The 8,737-nt window shown below is 40.4% G+C and overlaps 1 pseudogene; it reads right to left on the minus strand.

Moving 5' to 3' along the window:
- Positions 1 to 3,191: 3,191 nt before the first annotated feature.
- Positions 3,192 to 3,955, minus strand: LOC102834217 (annotated as a pseudogene).
- Between the last annotated feature and the right edge of the window lie 4,782 nt (positions 3,956 to 8,737).

An 8,737-nucleotide genomic window follows, 5' to 3' on the forward strand; every position in this document is an offset into this window, starting at 1 on the left:
ACAACCCTATGTCAGAAGAGAATGACTTTTTAGGATTTCTGAGACAGTACATCGAAAGAAAAGACTGCCTCATCGTTCTCCCATGGAGTGGCTGGTGAATGCAAACTGAAAACTTTTCAGTGGTTGATCCTATGCTTAACCCACTGCACCACCAGAGCTGTTTTCTATGTACAGTTGTTAAGTGCTGTGGAGTCAGCTCTGATTTATATTTACCCTGCATAGCAGGGGTGGTGAACGTCTTGCCAGCAGGCCATATAAGGCCGTTGAAATCATTTGGTCTGGCTCTGCTAAGGCAGCAGCAGTTGTAACCATCACATTGTTGTTGCTGATAAGTGCTGTGGAGTCAATTCCAACCCAGTGACCCTTATAGGTTTACCAAGGAATGGCTGGCAAATTTGAACTCTGACCTTGTGGTTCTAACTGACCTTATGGTGGTCTAGTGCATTATCCTACAGCGCCACACCAGGGCTCCAGCCATCATATTTTTGTTAAGTGCTGTTGAGTCGGCTACGGCCCATAGTGACCCTATATATTGTTCCCAAATAGTGGCTGGTGAGTTTGAACCACTGACCTTGTGGTTCAAACCGACCTTATAGTCCAGCGCATTAACCCACAGTGCCATACCAGGACTCCAGCCATCATATTGTTGTTGTGTGCCGTCGAGTTGGTTCTGACTCATAGCGACCCTGAATAGGGTTTTTAGAGGTAAGTTAAATAAATGTTTGACCAAATATAGCAGGCTAATTTTAAGTTGATAATTTTGTATGGCTTGTGAATGATGTTATAAATAGTTAAGGGGCCCTTGGCAGAAAAAAGATTCTCCATCCCTGCTGTATAAGATTTCTGAGGAGCAGCCTGTGGGTTTGAACCACTGACCTTGTGATTAGCAGTACAATGCTTATGTTACAGCGCCACACCAGGACTCCTTCTATGTACTGTTGTTGTTTTTACATGTTATCAAGTCGGTTTGACTCTTAGCGATCTTGTATAGGGTTTCCAAAGAATGGTGGGTGAATTTGAACCACTGACCTCGTGGTTCAAACTGACCTTGAAGTCAAGTGCTTACCCTACAGCGCCACAATGAGCAAGGCAGACAGGACTCATAATTCAATGATAATTTACATTTATTAAAAAGTGATTAATTGAATGGTCTTTGTTTTTCATCTGTCTTGAATCCATATAAGCTTGTGTAGCTCATGACTGTTTACTGATTTTTAGAAACTTGATGTTTCAAAAGGTCTACCTTTCCCTCTTTCTCCCTTTCTTTTCTTTCTCTCCTTTCCCCTTCCTTCCTTTTGTTCTTTCCTCCTTCTCTTCTTTACATCATAATTTTTGCTGTTGTTAAGTGCCATGAAGTTGGTTCTGACCCATAGCGATCCTGCATAGGATTTCCGGGGAGCAGCTGGTGAGCTTGAACCAGTGGCCTTGTAGTTCAAACCGACTTTGCAGACCAGCGCATTAAGCCACAATGTCATGTAATGAAATAAACCTTGTAAGTGGGGGTGGATTTGGACACTACACCTTAACCACAAAAAGAGCAAAACACATCTATAGCTTGGACGGGACAAAGGGATGCTAATACACTCTAAAGAAAGGAAAAAGGAAAAGAAGGAGAAAGTGGACTTGTGGTAGCTTCAGGTTTGATATGGAGTTGGAGGAAGGTGGTTCCTTTCATATTCAAGGAATTTTGCTGTGAGAAAAGACTAAATACAATTTTTGTCTTGTTTAATGCTCTAATTAGTTCCCGATTGAATTTAGTAATAAATAACAATCTTGTAAATATAACACAATCTTCCTTTAAATCAGGAGATGACAAACTGTGACTCATGGACCAAATCTACTCTTTTGCTTAATTTTATAAGTAAGTTTTATTGATGCATAGTCATGTGCTTTCATTGAGCTATTTATTGTGGCAGCCTTTGTGCGACAACAGTAGAGCTGAGAAGTTGTGATAGAGTTAGTCTGGCCAACAAGACTAAAATATTTACTGTCTGTCCCTTTACAGGAAAGTCTTGCTGACTCCTTATTTAAATATGTTCATTCTCCTGACCCAATTAATACCAAAACCAAAACCAACAAGCCCCCCCAAACCAAATCCTTATGGTCTTATCAAAATAAGTACCCTGTGGCACCATAGGATAAGTACTCTACCTTGAGGTCAGCTTGAACCTCAAGGTTGGTGGTTCAAAGTCACCAGCTGCTCCTCGGAAACCCTCTACAGGGTTGCTATGAGTTGGAAGTGACTCAATGGCACTTAACAACAACAAAGCATAAATATTAATTACACATTTAATTACAACCTTTTAAACGTTTAATTAAATCTACAAATTTGTTGTTAAGTGTTGTCAAGTCTGTTCTGACTCATAGTAACCCTATGCACCACAAAATGGAATACTGTTTATCCTGTAACATCGTGGCAATTGTTCTATCTGAACTCATTGTTGCAGCCAATGTGTCAGTTCATCTTCTTGGGTGTGTGTGTGTGTGTGTGTGTGTGTCTTCCTCTTCGTTTTTCCCTGTACTTTGCCAAGCATGATGTCCTTCTTCAATGACTTGTCTCTCCTGATAACAAGTCCAAAGTATGCAAGACCAAGTCTTACCATTCTGGCTTCTAAGGGCCATTATGGCTGTACTTCTCAAACAGATTTGTTCTTCTGGCACTCCATGATACTTTGAATATTCTTCTACAATTACATTATTCAAATGCATCAATTGTTATATAGTCTTCTTTATTCATGGTCTGGCTTTCACATGCATATGAGGCGATTGAAAATACCATGACTTGGATCAGGTGCACCTTTGTTCCTAAAGTGCCAAAAATGGTCTTTTGCAGTAGATTTACCTAATGCAATTATGTCCTTTGATTTCTTTTTTTTAAACTGGACCATTTTAATGTTTTTAAAATAACATCATAAATAGTTCTTGATGACTGCAGATAGGTAAGTCTAGTTGGTAATACTCAGAAACACAGTGATGGTGATTTTCCTGGTTGTTGTTAGGTGCCATTGAGTCCGTACCGACTCACAGCGACCTTATGTGCAGCAGAACGAAACACTGCCTGATCCTGGGCCAACCTCACTATTGTTGCCACGCTTGAGTCCATCGATGCTGCTACTTGGCCAATCCATCTTGGTGGGGGTCTTCCTGGTTGTAGTCTTCACCAATAAGGAATGACTTAAAGGAAACTGCTGTCAAACCAGTAAGACTGCATTAATGCATCCATCATTTTCAGGATTGGTGGTAACTTGAGCATATTTCCCCCAGATAGCCTTGCCTCCTTGTGTCACCAGGCCCAGCTCACTCATGTTCACTTCAATGACAGTCCCTTTGGTGATCACACCCAGAGTTGTAAAAAGTGGGGATGAGGGATTCTTCTTCACACCAAGTATCTATAAGCAGAAGGTGGCTTTAAGCTCAGGATGTGTTATATGAGCCTTCTTGAAACGTAAGCCCATTGGTCTGATGAGTCTTTAGTATTTAGGTGGTTTTCATGAAAAGCCATCTCCAACGAAGCAGACTTTGGTAACCATCTTTTTCCATGCTTTTATGATTTTCTTTTCCTGTCCGAATAACTTGTAATACTTCTGTTTCTCCCTGGACACGGACTTGGGGCTGAGGGACTTCCTATTTTCCCATTCGCTTTTGTTTGATCATATTGGAAAATGCTTTAGCTTGGGACTGCCCCTCTCTGTTCAGCAGATAGGTAGACCTTGTGGAGTCTTCTCATCGTTTTGTTTGGTGTTTCTCTTTTCATGACTCTTGATAGTCTTTTTCATTTGTATTTTTCTCAGCATGGTGCTGTTTATGGGCGAGCTTAGCCTTCCGACCAATCATCTTTTTGGCCTTCTTCGAACGTTCATGAGCCTCTCGACTTTCCTTCTTTCTCATTTTCTCATGATAATCTAAACGATATCCATAGCGTTTATGGTAGCTCAATATATTCCTTTTGTGGCATGGTGACAACAGTAAAGCCACTGGGCACAGCCTCCAGGGCGCAAAGAACTCAGTTTTTGGTTCCCTGAGACCCAAGAGCCGAAAGGACTCAGCCTGCGACAGGAAGAGGTCACCTTCTGTCCTTTGATTTCTTGACTGCTACCTCCATGAGTGTTGATTGTGGATCCAAGTAAATTGAAATCTTTGACAACTTCAATCTTTTCTCTGCTCATCATGATGTTATTTATTAATTGCAAGGAAAATCTATAAGCTTAGTGTATATCCTATTCTCTTAAATATATTAAACGCTCCTTCCAAATAGATAAAACATGCAAAATATCACAATGATTAAAAAATAGTAGTGATTGCAAAACACACAAAAAGAGTCACACTTATCCTAGAACTGTTTACAAAAGTTCTATACCATGAATTTGGGTTTGTTTCATCAATATCTCTAAGTATACTCTTAGTTTTAATTTTATGTCTTTCTCAAGATTGCTTTCCTGGCTTACTATAACTAAGATACTAAGATTTTAGTAATCTTCCTCTTTGCAGTACTATTACCAGAGACTGAGAGGGTTGTTGTTCTTGTAAAATGATTTCAAGCTGGCTCTGACTCATAGTGACTTATACATGAGCAGCTGGTAGGGGAACATAGCTTCTTAAGATGAGCTGAGGCTGCAGGATCTGAGCTGATTCTTGATGAGGAGTTACTCATTGCTAGTATGGCCCGTGTTGAATGAAACTCAAGTCTTGATCATTAGGATTAAGCCCTTTTTATGGTTAACTCTCATACTTGGTTATTATTAGTGGAATTTTTAATTTATTAACCTTTTACCTAAAAGAAGAATTATCCTGATTGATAAATTATGATCTATTGATCACGTTAGTATTATTGAAACCAAATAATATATCAAATCAGTATTTAACTTTAGTTAATAGTGTCATCGAGAGTTTTCTCTACAAGACAGTTAATTTTCTTCTTTGGGATTTTGTTGTATTAACTGTGTAATACATTGTCTATATTGTCCTTAAACACTACAACTGGTCAATTAATAAATTCTCTCTATCTGTGACCACTGGTATTAATCAGTGCTCTTGTAAAGATTTCCAGTCTTGGAAACCTTATACAATGTCTTTGATTTGGATCTTATTCCACAGCACATTACCACCCACACCACCATAGTTGATGCAGTTATATTTTCTGGATTGATTAGACTTGTTCCTAGTTTCCTGTGTTTACTCTTTTCTTTTTCTTTTAAAATTTCTAACACTTTCTGAACATTCATTGTTCAAATATGTAACACATTTTGATAGCAATTACACAGCTTTACAATTCATACAATGAATTCACTGAAGTCTCACTTGCCAAGTTACTTTCCCCTTTTTCCCCCTACCTCCAGTGTAAGTTTTTGTGCAAGTTTTATGAGGCATTTTCCTACAGAAACACAGACCAAGGAGTTTAACACAAGCACTTTAAGAGGCTAGACTGCAGCTGACAGTTCAGGGAAAGGAGTGAGGATACAGAGGGAGCCATTTCAACAGTAATCGAAGCTTTAGACTTAATTTCAGTTGTGGCCATTCATTCTGCCTCCTCCCTTCTTGCCCCCTCCCCCATGTTTAAAAAAAAAATTTTTTTTTTTATTGTAAACTGAGTGATAGTTTACGTGGGAGAACATTGGCTTTGGCTTTACACCATCGTTTCATTGCAATGATTACCATCTTCTCCGTGCATCATCGTTCAACAGTATTTGCTCCCATTCCCTCTGTCTTTCTTTTTTTTTGGGGGGGGGGGGGGTGGGAGATGTTCACAAAAACACTCAGGAATATATAATAATTTAAACAACCAAAAGGCACATTCTGCAAGACTGACTCCTGGCTGCCAGGTCTCAGTCCCTCTCTTTCCATGAGTCTAGAGTCCTCAGCTGCTCCCTCTCTCCATGTTCTCATCTCTGCCTCCAACTCTGGTGTCACTACATCTCTGGATGGGGTCCTGCATCCCGCTTGTGTGCTTCCCCTTGATGGTCCTAGGGTCCTCTGTTTCTGGACTGTAAGATTAACTACTCCCCCATTTTTGTTACAAAACTTTAACCTTTACAGTTTTGACAGTTGCAATTAGTCAGGATAACAATTACTCACTATGGAATCATAAGAATCTTATCCCAATTTCTTTTCACCAGACTGGTCTAGACAAGATGAAAACTATTCAGTGAAGACTTTATCTTCCCCCACACCCTCTTAAACTAAACTCCCTCTTGAAAACTTGTAAGCTAGTCACTTTGTGCCTTTATTGCCCCCTCATATTAGGTAACCAATGTCTAACTTGCCCATCCCTGTCTGCCCTCTATAAAGAGTGGATAGGATTGATACTTGATACAAAGACTCCTTCCCTCTCTGTTGGTATTTTGAGCTACTATCTCGATGAGTATAGGTCAAGTTCATCAAATTGTAGCAATTTATCTTCATTTCCTTTATTGAAAATTGTTTGTTTGTTTTTTTGGCTTCCTCTAGTAGAGTTCTGATTATCAAGCCATTGAGACTAGGTCATAAGGGTACTATCTGCAAGTTTGGGTGTTCTTGTGCATGTCCCCTCACTTCATATCAGCTGGCTGCTTCACCCTCAGCTCTAGCCTTCCGTGGCTATGTCCTTGTTGATGGGCTCAGGAGTCCTCAAGTCTCACCAGCCCTCAAGTCTCACCAACCAGCCCTTCCTCTTCTCTCTGTCATCTACAGGTCAACAGGAGTCTATGGAGCATGGTTGAACTCAGCCCATTTCTTCATTGCTGCCTTTCCCCCTCTTCTGCTCACTAGTAGGCCAGTGTGGTCACCAGTAAGCTTACATGCCTGCTCATGTACACCCTTTGAGTTTCAGTCTTGGAGTAGGGTTTGTCTTGAATGGACTTGATTACTGGTCTTGATGGCTTCCCAGCAAGTAAATTGATTATTCTTGTAGTAGCCAATCATATTGCCATTTTTGTTTTGGGTTTTTCTTATAGATCTTTCTTTGAAGAAGTATCTTCTGTTGCTCTAGCTCTTCCATGCTGGTCTGCTTGTCCTTTCTAGTTGGAATGTCCCATGTGTTTACTCTTTTCATGTACACACATAGAAACAAGTACATATTTGTATTTTTAAAATTCACATAAACTTATAGAAGAAAAAACTATATTTACATAATACTCAGAGGATCAGTGAAAAAGAGGAAGACCCCTCAACAAGATAGATTGACACCATGGCGTGGCAGCAACAATGGAATCAAACATAATAATAGTGAGGATGGTGCAGGACTGGACATTCTATTGTGCGTGGGGTTGGTATGAGTCAGAACTGACTCGATGGCACTTAACAACAACATATTTACATTGTCCCTGGGTAGTACAAATGGATAACACCCTGGGCTTCTAGCAGAAATTTAGAGCTTTGAGTCTACTCAGAGATGTCTTGGAAAAAAGGCCAGACAATCTGCTTCTAAAAAATTAGCCATTAAAAACCCTCTGGAGTACAGATCCACTCTCTGCCACATATGGAATTACTATGAGTCCAAATTGACTTGACAGACACTTTTTTTAAAAAAATGGATATCAATATTTCTTTACTTATTAAAGTGAAATAGAACATCAGAACTTTTTTTTTTACGTTACAAATATTTTTGGCATACCTTTTATTTATTCATTTATTTTATTTAGGTTTTTATTTTAAATTATGTGGGTTTACATGGGCGAACATCCGTTTTACATTGATCCAATCGTTATTTTGTTTCATTGCAATGATTACAATCCTCTCCATGCATCATCAAATAACCAAAGGATACACCCCACAGGCCTTCCCCTGGCCTTCAGCACACAGTCCATCTCTCTCTCTGAGTGCAATGTCCCCAACTACTCCATCTGTCTACGTCACCTTCTCTGTCTCCATTTCTGGCATCACTGCTTCTCTGGGTAGGGTTCCACACTCTGCTCTTTTCACTTGATGGTCCCAGCGACCTCTGCTCCTGGACTGCAAACTCAATCTGTCCCCTCTTTTTGTTAAAAAACATCAAAAACATCAACCTTTACATTTCTGACACTCACAGTCAGTCCTGATGGCAAGTATTCACCATTGTACCATACAAGTTTTATCCCCATGTCCTTTCATTATCCCCATCCCAACAGATTGGAAACCGTTCAGTGGAGATTCTACCTTCCCCCGCCCTCTCTGGCACTAGGCTCCCTCCTGAAAGCTTGTAAGCCAGTCACTTCTTGCTTTCATAGCCCCCTCATTAGAAGTCCTGGTGTGGCACTGCAGGTTAATACTGTAGACTGCAAAGCTGTTTGAACTACAAGGTTGGCAGTTCAAGTTCACCAACCACTCCTCGGAAACCCTATCCAGAATTGCTATGTTAAGTACTCGATGGTACTTAACAATAACAACATTTTGGGTAGCCAATGTCTAACTTGCACATCCCTGTCAACCCTGTGTACCAAGGGGGTGGAAGTGATCCTTGCTGTAAAGATTTGTTCCCTTTTTTGAGCTATGACATCCATAAGTATAGATAAAGTTCATCAAATTGTAGCGGGTTACTCTTTTTTTTCCCCCTCTTCTTTATTCTTCTAGTCAAGTTCTGATCATCCAGCCATTGTAGCCAGGTCACGTGGGTATTATCTGTAAGTATGGGTGTTCTTGTGCATCTCCCCTCACTTCATATCAGCTGGATGCTTCACTCTCCACTCTAGTCCTCTGTGGCCATGTCACTGCCTCTGGGCCCAGGATTCCCCAGGTCTTGTCATACTGCTGGCCAACCAGGTCTCCACCTGGGTTCCCAGGAGTC

Source organism: Chrysochloris asiatica, unplaced genomic scaffold, assembly GCF_000296735.1.
Source record: "Chrysochloris asiatica unplaced genomic scaffold, ChrAsi1.0 scaffold00135, whole genome shotgun sequence".
NCBI classification, from domain to species: domain Eukaryota; kingdom Metazoa; phylum Chordata; class Mammalia; order Afrosoricida; family Chrysochloridae; genus Chrysochloris; species Chrysochloris asiatica.